Here is a 9,715-nt window from a genome sequence, read left to right on the forward strand (position 1 = left end):
GGGCAGACGCAGACTGCAGCGGGACCGTGGGGTGCGATTTCTTTCCATTTATGTGATCTCTGCTCTGTTTCTCAATAAAAGTGCTGGAACTATATCACCGCCGTCTCCTCATTTAGTAAAGATGGGAACTCAGTTACTATTGTTTAGAATTCCACCAACATTTCCCATAACACCGAGCCAGGACTGAACACTCATTACCATCCAACTAAATTGTTTTGTCCAAGCAGAGGAGCAAGAAAAGGACTTTTTGGGAGGAACACGCGAGATAACTATGATTTTTCTTTTCCTTTTTGCAACAAAGGAGCAGTTGCCTGAGAACCCTGAGCTGACCGCTTATGCGCAAATAGATTCATGTCTGCCACATGCTCAGAATGGCCTGACGGGCTTTTTGCGTTATTGACGTACGGACTCTTTTTATATCACAAACTGATTTTTTTTTCTTTTTCACTGACTTCCATGTTTGATTTTCTGTTATGACGTTTATACTGTGATGTTGCATTATGTTGATTGTTGTGGGTTTATGATTAAGAATGGAAACTGTCTGCTACAGACACAGACACCAATATCTACAGTTCTTGCAATATTTTTGCTTTGTTATTAAGAGAACCAGGATCTGATGAGTATCGCAGATCCATAAGTTACTCGGTAAGGGTAATTTTTACATTCAACATGGGGTGTCTTCTCGCTCAGATTGGCCCAGAGAGGGATTCCCCTTGACTGAGCTGCATCAGTTTTTACCATTTGTTAGACAAGGTGGCGTTTTCTGGTGGAGGCCAGCCCGCCCTGTGATGCCCCCTACTGGTACTTTTGGATTTGTAAGGTTCGAAAGTGATGGATGTTCATCCATGGGAATGGAGAGTGGAGGACCAAGTAGGAGGTTTTTTGGGGTGGAGGTAGAGTAGACGGATTTGATCTCGATTACTGAACAGTCTTAGCTTACCTAGTCTAATGTAAATTTTACATAAAGTGCACTTAGAAACTTTAAACAGGCCTAGCTCAATTAGTTGAACCCTAAATTGTAGATGAAATGCTGGGACTGTGGTCTTGGGTGATAAATGCTGAATTATGAATTACTCATGCTAATTGATGCTAAGATGTTTCCATTGATGTTTGTCTGGCCGATTTCTTGGAACTGTTTTCGTTGTGATGTGCCTATGTGGCACACCAACAGGGGGGCCAACAGACAACTGGAGTGTTTTTTTTTACGATGTGCCTCTCGGGCACATCAGCAGAGATTGTGTGACCTCAGAGACTGAGCTACACAATCGGTTGCCATGAAGATCACATATGAACGGACTCTGGAAGCCGGAAGCTTACATGCTTGGATTGGACAGAATGACCGACTGTTTTTGGAGAGGGACAATCTTGGAGCTGTCGTTCCAGTGGTCCAGGACTGGTTGATCATCTTTGGTGATGTGCCATTTAGACACATCACCAGGGGGTCTGTTACGATATCAACGGGGTCAAGTGGAACAAACTGTTAATCCCAGAACTGCCTGCCACACTTGGATAACACCGGACACAAGGAAATGACTTATCTGTCAGATAGCGTCCCGGAGCTTACACAGTTTCTCTACTGAAGACACAGTTTGGATGTATAGGGCCTTTTATGGGTGTTAACCTAAACTCCTTTATAATGTTTGAATGATGAGAAATTGGGGCTTATTGCCGATCAAGAGCCAATCAGCACTGATGTGTCTGTAACAGTTTCTCTGCCTTTAGTAGATAAACTAACTTGAAGTGTACTTCTCTGTTTATGCGTCTTGCATCCAAAGTAGTCTGTAAGTGGGGGTCGCCTGAAGGGTACAAATGAGCTGGGTCCACCGAGGGTGTTTCACCGCCGACAGGGTGCAGTACCTCTTATCACCTTACTTGTCCTTAAGCTTTTCTGTTTCACTTTGTGGTTTGGAGACAGATTTTAATGGCTTACTGTGTGGAGGTTGTGATTTTTGAGGACTGAATATAATAGAAGATCCACTGCTGTCTGATTCACTTCCAGTACTATCTGAACTACCCTGTTCATTCTGCACAGTTTTAAAGGAGCACGTGGCTTCAGGGTTTTTATTATTGGCTGAAGGGGACAGTGTGGGGGTAGTTAAAACTTCAACTCTATCCAAACACCATTTCCAGACTGGGTTCTTAGGACACTTTATCACAGAGGGAAAGCTGATGAGCTTTAGCGACTCTTCTGAGTCAAACTCAACAATCACTTGAAAGTCTTTGAGTCTCACTATTTTGCTGACACTGCCATATAATGATACAACCTCTACAACATCTTCATCTTTGTCATCATCAAGTAGGCCCTTCAAAAGAATGGATTTTCTGGCATCTACACCATATTCTCTCCTAATGTCAACAACAGAAGCCATATTGTGCCTGGTTATCATCAAAGTCAAAAGGATTACTTAGAAACTATTTATATTAGTTTTTTATAGCACAAAATCCTCCTGGCTGGCTCGCCACTTATGTAACCAATTTGTGTAACTTACGAATGGATAAGTTGAGAATTTTAGATTTCAAATGTTGTAGTTACAATTAATGTTGCTAAAGTTCGAAAAGGAGGACAATAAGCACAAGCAACCATATGGTCAAGAAAATAAACAGACTGTTTAATACAAAAAATTAAACAGAATACTATTGTAACAATTTTTTTAACAGAAAGTGTCACTCTTATTATAACAAGCAGTGTGTTTCTTTTTTTCCGGATTCCTTATTGTTCAGTTCCTTTCTTTAGTTCAATACTTTAGCTTTAAGTCAGTCAGTCAAGTCTTTGTCAAATGTAATGGTCATGTGTTTCTTTGGATCCAAAATCTTATCTTAATCCAGTGCAAAGCAGGCAGCGGATCCAGCAGTCCCTGGTCTTGGGCGGAAACCTGGAGCTCAGCACATTCAATCAAGGCCTGCGGTGGTATGCAGCTGGACAATGTTCCAAGTTGAATGTAGTTCAAAAAAAACACAACCTGCATATATATATATACATATATATATACATATATATATATATATATATATATACATATATATATATATATATATATATATATATATATACTCACTGGCCACATTATTCGGTACCCCATGCTAGTAACGGGTTGGACCCCCTTTTGCCTTCAGAACTGCCTCAATTCTTCGTGGCATAGATTCAACAAGGTGCTGGAAGCATTCCTCAGGGAGTTTGGTCCATATTGACATGATGGCATCACACAGTTGCCGCAGATTTGTCGGCTGCACATCCATGATGCGAATCTCCCGTTCCACCACATCCCAAAGATGCTCTATTGGATTGAGATCTGGTGACTGTGGAGGCCATTTGAGTACAGCAAACTCATTGTCATGTCAAGGAGCAGTTGCCTGAGAGCCCTGAGCTGACCGCTTATGCGCAAATAGATTCATGTCTGCCACATGCTCAGAATGGCCTGACGGGCTTTTTGCGTTATTGACGTACGGACTCTTTTTATATCACAAACTGATTTTTTTTTCTTTTCCACTGACTTCCATGTTTGATTTTCTGTTATGACGTTTATACTGTGATGTTGCATTATGTTGATTGTTATGGGTTTATGATTAAGAATGGAAACTGTCTGCTACAGACACAGACACCAAGATCTACAGTTCTTGCAATATTTTTGCTTTGTTATTAAGAGAACCAAGATCTGATGAGTATCGCAGATCCATAAGTTACTCGGTAAGGGTAATTTTTACATTCAACATGGGGTGTCTTCTCGCTCAGATTGGCCCAGAGAGGGATTCCCCTTGACTGAGCTGCATCAGTTTTTACCATTTGTTAGACAAGGTGGCGTTTTCTGGTGGAGGCCAGCCCGCCCTGTGATGCCCCCTACTGGTACTTTTGGATTTGTAAGGTTTGAAAGTGATGGATGTTCATCCATGGGAATGGAGAGTGGAGGACCAAGTAGGAGGTTTTTTGGGGTGGAGGTAGAGTAGACGGATTTGATCCAGTCTGAGATGATTCCAGCTTTATGACATGGCGCATTATCCTGCTGAAAGTAGCCATCATGGGTTGGGTACATTATGGTCATAAAGGGATGGACATGGTCAGCAACAATACTCAGGTAGGCTGTGGCGTTGCAACGATGCTCAATTGGTACCAAGGGGCCCTAAGAGTGCCAAGAAAATATTCCCCACACCATGACACCACCACCACCAGCCTGAACCGTTGATACAAGGCAGGATGGATCCATGCTTTCATGTTGTAGACGCCAAATTCTGACCCTACCATCTGACTGTTGTAGCAGAAATCGAGACTCATCAGACCAGGCAATGTTTTTCCAATCTTCTATTGTCCAATTTCGATGAGCTTGTGCAAATTGTAGCCTCAGTTTCCTGTTTTTGTTTGTCTTCTGCTGCTGTAGCCCATCTGCCTCAAAGTTCGACGTACTGTGCGTTCAGAGATGCTCTTCTGCCCACCTTGGTTGTAACGGGTGGTTTTTTTGAGTCACTGTTGCCCTTCTATCAGCTCGAACCAGTCTGGCCATTCTCCTCTGACCTCTGGCATCAACAAGGCATTTCCGCCCACAGAACTGCCGCTCACTGGATGTTTTTTCTTTTTCGGACCATTCTCTGTAAACAATAGAGATGGTTGTGCGTGAAAATCCCAGTAGATTAGCAGTTTCTGAAATACTCAGACCAGCCCTTCTGGCACCAACAATCATGCCACGTTCAAAGTCACTCAAATCACCTTTCTTCCCCATACTGATGCTCGGTTTGAACTGCAGGCGATTCTCTTGACCATGTCTACATGCCTAAATGCACTGAGTTGCCGCCATGTGATTGGCTGCTTAGAAATTAAGTGTTAACGAGCAGTTGGACAGGTGTACCTAATAAAGTGGCCGGTGAGTGTATATATTAGGGCTGTCAAAATAACGCGTTAATTTCGATTATTAAAAAAAATAACAGATTAAAAAAAATAACGCAAATTAATCGTATATGGTAGTTCACTGCTATTGTTTTCATCCAGGTTTTTTGCGCCTGCGCGCAGGACTGGAAGGCAGAAGGGCAAGCACAGCGGCAGACGCAAACAGAGCAAACGATGAGTTCTCGACGTATTTTTCTTCTTTAGATAACGTATCACAAGATCGTTTTAAGAGTAAGTTTATGGTTGATGGTATCAGATTGCCAGATACCGTCCAGATAGCGAGTCTGTGAATGCTGGCCAAATGATTTAGTCCGGTCCGGTGGCCAAATGCATTATCATTATTCAACAGCTGTATCTCCTCGCTGCATTGACCAATCTGCACTAGATTTTTTGTGAGTCGTGGGCGAGCGCTGCCCAATGCGTTCATGTGTATCGCCCGGTGGACGGGCGGGGAAAATGCGTGACAGCTTCTGCGGTGGCTGGCGGCGGGCGGTGCGCGAAGGCGCTTGGCTGCAGGGCCGATCGACGCTTGCGGCTTTAATTATTCAAGCAGAACAATGACCAGTGCAAAATTAAGTTGTATTTACCGGAGATGAAGTGTAGACTGCAAATTCTGTCGGGGTATGATGGCTCCTACAGTCCAATGGAATTGTCTGCCTGGGTCCTTTTTCATCGAAAATATCAATTTCTTTCTTCGTCCTTCGGTAAACAAAAGAAACCTACATCCGACGATTTGGAATTCCTCTTTAGGCGTTTTGTCTACCGGCGTAACCCGGAAGTAGCGCAGACATCACTTTACTGTTGTAATATGTTGATATTGAGGGTTGTGTTCATTTATTTTCATTGTGTCCCCTACGTTACTGTGTGCCACATATGCCACAATGACACATGTTAAAACGTCTGAAGGCATGAAATGTGAATAAGAGTTTTTGAACTTTAATGTATCTAATGCTGATTATTCATTGAATCATTTGAATTTAAATATTTAAAATACTTTCACAGAAAAAATTATATGCGATTAATTTAGATTAATTAATTACAGAGTATGTAATTAATTAGATTAATTTTTTAATCGATTGACTGCCCTAATATATATATATATATATATATATATATATATATATATATATATATATATAACTTAATTAACTATTAAAGTCCAAAAGTATGCAGGAGCAACAAATCCCATTTATCACAAAAAAATATTTAACTAATGGCAAGCTTGCAAAAAACATGTCACTGTATTCAAACCGTTATATGTTTGTACATAACAAAAATGAGAATCATTCAAATATTCCAGTGTTACACATTTCTCCGATTTGTTTTATGTTTCTTTTTTTTTCCTTGTCGAAACATACAAGCAGTAATACCTGTGACTCCATTTAGCATTAGCTTCATTTCAGGTTGCAAAAATACATCACAACACTCACCGGAGAATTTCACAGCAGAAACAGATTTAACTGCAAGAATCCTTCTCTTCAGTCAACCGTTACCGGATTTCACAAAAAAATTATCGTGTAAGGTACTTTATTTTTTTTTCAGTGTACTATGCACCTTATTTTCGGCGGAAATACAGAGGCAGCGAGTTGACGTTTTTTTGTGCGAGACTTCCAACCGCTCACTTCCTGTCACTGTTTAGCTAGCTGAAAAGCGACTTATGCAGCTACTTCGTCTCAAATTACTCGTCATTATGACTTAGAGGAAGACCGGGATCAATTGTACGGTTACAGGTTGTCATAATAACGGGTGTAAAAGAAAGGTTTATGTGGAGAAGGAGTGTTTTAATCATCGACAGGGAACAAGAGCTTCGGATGCGGGGTGCCCTACTTCCTTCAACTCCAGCCGAAGAATGAAGAACCTCCTCGCCTGTGATTAAAAGCTTAAAATTTGAAGAAACCACCGAAGCGACTGTATGTTTTTTGTTTTCATTTTGTGGACAAAAGACTGACAGAAGACCCACGACGCCAGAAAAGTGGCTGGGCTACGAAGTTCCATTAAAAACAAAATCAAGGAGACAAAGAGGAGAGACACAGGTAAGCTAAGGGATGTTTACATTAGCCATCTTTAACTCTTATTCCTTAGTTTGTGTCGCTCTTGATAAAACATGCTTTCACATGAAGACAGCTGTCTTTTGGCTTTGTTCCCTCTGTAAATTATTATCTGGATATTTTTACATCCCTGCTGGTAGGTCTATGGAGTTCTGTTTGTAAAGTTATACAATCAGAGATAAAAGGCAGGGTTTGTTTTTCATATTTTTGTTATTCATAAAGCTATAAATAAGTCACAGTTCCAAGTTAAATATTTAAATAAGCTGAATATTTAGCTCCAAAGTAAACTTTTAGTTTGTAAACTACAATTTTTATTTGGAGTTAAATATTTAATCTGAAAACTAAATGCTTGTTTTACAAACTGAACATTTAGCTGTGTAATTAAATATTTTGTTTGGAACTGTGACATTTACAAATATATAACTGTATAAATGTATGTTGAAAATCGGACTTTAAAAATGAAGACCCATTTTATTCCTCTTACCACAGTAAAGAACCCAAAATATTGCTGTTAGATTTTGACTGTGTAACCTTACAAATGTCATCCCACATACTAACACAGGGTGTTTGTAAAAATGATGTGCTGATATGAATATTTGAATAAGTAATGATGCAGGTGGTGCTCTATTAGCTTGGTGTTGGTATGTTTTATGCTGTTTAATAAACTTATTGTGGTCTTGTGTTTGACAGATGACAGCCGGTGTGATGCAGAGGCTAACCGGACCGCTCCATAGTCAGAGTCACCTATGAATAAACATGCTGAAACTACAGGCACCGATGGATCACACCTAGGAGAAAAGAAGAAGAAAAATGTATGGGGCAGGGAACACACTGGCTTCTTGGAGTATCTTCGTCTTGGCGATAAAGTGACGGCAGACAGAGGCTTTACCATTGGAGATCTGCTGTTTGAGAGGCGATTTAACCTTGTTCTACCAGCATTCACTTATAAAGGAGAGCAGTCCTCTGTTAAGGATGTAACTGCCACAAGGAGGACTGCAATTGTCCACATACATGTGGAAAGAGTTATCATGAGGCTCAAAGTTTTCACAATGTAATTGGCATTTATTCATAATTAGATCAAGTGGATGTCTAAAGTGTATCTTATGGACATGAACTGGCAAGAAGATACAGTTTTTCATTTATTGAGTTTATGCAATTTGTTTACACTAAATGTAATTACATTTAACTTTTAAAATGGTAAAACATTGTTAAGTTTTAACATTTCATTTTGCTAGCATATTTGTAGGCCATTTAATTCTTTGTGGTGCAGGAAACATCAATCATTCAGCCTTTTGGGGATGGCGCAGCTCATCTGTTCAGGAGAATCCGTTCAGACCTTGGCCACGGCAAACTGCACCTTTAAAAAAAGTCACAGTTACTTTTTATTTATATTAGTCCTTGGTGTCACATTTATATAAAAATATGGATAGTTTTGTAGTGACGACTATAAACAGTCCATATTTTTCTACTTACCTTCCTGATATATGTCCAAATTGCCATTAAAGATTAGACGGTTATGAATTAGAATGGAGGACTTACCTTTACAGAAAGGAAGAGGTGGTGTGCTGACCGAATATTAGCCAAACTTGAATGACCCCGCAGCATCAATGAACAAGAGATCAGACTTTTACTTATCTGTTGAATCTGTTGAATAAAAAATAAAAACGTTTTCATATACCAAATTTTATTTCCCAAATGCTTTAAAGTCAATGTTTTCATTAGCTCTTTAACATTGACACCCTAACAAATAAACTAGAAATAGAGTTACAGCTTCATCCTAAAGCCAACTTACATTTTAACTAGGGCTGTCAAAATAACGCGTTAATTTCGATTAATTAATTTTAAAAAAACAGCTTTCGAAAATAAGGTGCTGCAGCCCATAGACATAATACAAGAGTAGACCCCGCATTGACTGTCGTGGCGCAGGAATTACGGCCGCTGTGACGGCCCTGCTGCGCGGTCCGGTGTGCTATGACTGTCGATTAATTCTATCAATTAAGGTCCTTTAAGTGGGAGGCGCTTCCATTATGCGGCCACCTGGATTGTACTTAAGGAGCGCCGTTCCATTCAGGAGGGGAGTCCCCTGGTCGAAGCAAGCGCGCTGCAGACAGCCATCCAGTCCAGACCAGGTTGGGGTCTGGGCTTCCTGGTGTGGAGGGACCAAGCGTGATTGCCCCATTCGAGCTGCCGTCTGATTCCGACGTCTAGACCAGTTTTTTGATTCTTTTAAATAAATGCCTTTTATAGGCTGAAAGCACTGCCTGTTTCCGTGTCCCCCAGTTTTTTTGTTGCGACCAGTCGAGCCGGGTCGTAACAAATGGGGGCTCGTCAAAAAACAAACAACAAAAAAAAAAAAAAACTAAATTTATACAGTTTAGAGATTTGTTCGTTTGACTGCATGATGTTTTATTCATCTTGTTTCTATTTGTAGAAGCGAGCAGTGACATCACTGTTGTGGGTGTGGCACGGCTTTGTTAACTAGTTTGTTGTGGGCAGCTGTGGCAAGTTGGTGGAGTGATCCAATATACAGGTGAGTGAAGTGTTTTTTGGGGCTTGTGCATCAATGTGGGTTCTGTTTTAGTGATTGTGTCTCCTGCTAGGCTAAGTGGTGCTGTCGCTTTAGACTTCACCTGTTTGTTGTTTTGGTAGTGTCGTGGTGGTTTGCGGTTGGCGTTCACTGTGTAGGCAGTGATCTCGGGGGCAATCCGTGAGATTAATTTCTTACTGGTTTGGTGCTTAATAAACCCGCCGCCAATCCACGTGAAGAGCCAGGAATTAGTTAGGCAGGTGAGTC

At 40.7% G+C, this 9,715-nt stretch overlaps 1 long non-coding RNA gene across 1 annotated transcript; it reads left to right on the forward strand.

Moving 5' to 3' along the window:
- Nucleotides 1-6,372: 6,372 nt before the first annotated feature.
- On the forward strand, nucleotides 6,373-9,264 carry LOC118561805. The gene is made up of 2 exons (XR_004930279.1): nucleotides 6,373-6,906; nucleotides 7,612-9,264. It is a non-coding gene; the product is annotated as an uncharacterized LOC118561805 (long non-coding RNA).
- Nucleotides 9,265-9,715: the final 451 nt, after the last annotated feature.

Source organism: Fundulus heteroclitus, unplaced genomic scaffold, assembly GCF_011125445.2.
Source record: "Fundulus heteroclitus isolate FHET01 unplaced genomic scaffold, MU-UCD_Fhet_4.1 scaffold_722, whole genome shotgun sequence".
Taxonomy (NCBI): Eukaryota; Metazoa; Chordata; class Actinopteri; order Cyprinodontiformes; family Fundulidae; genus Fundulus; species Fundulus heteroclitus.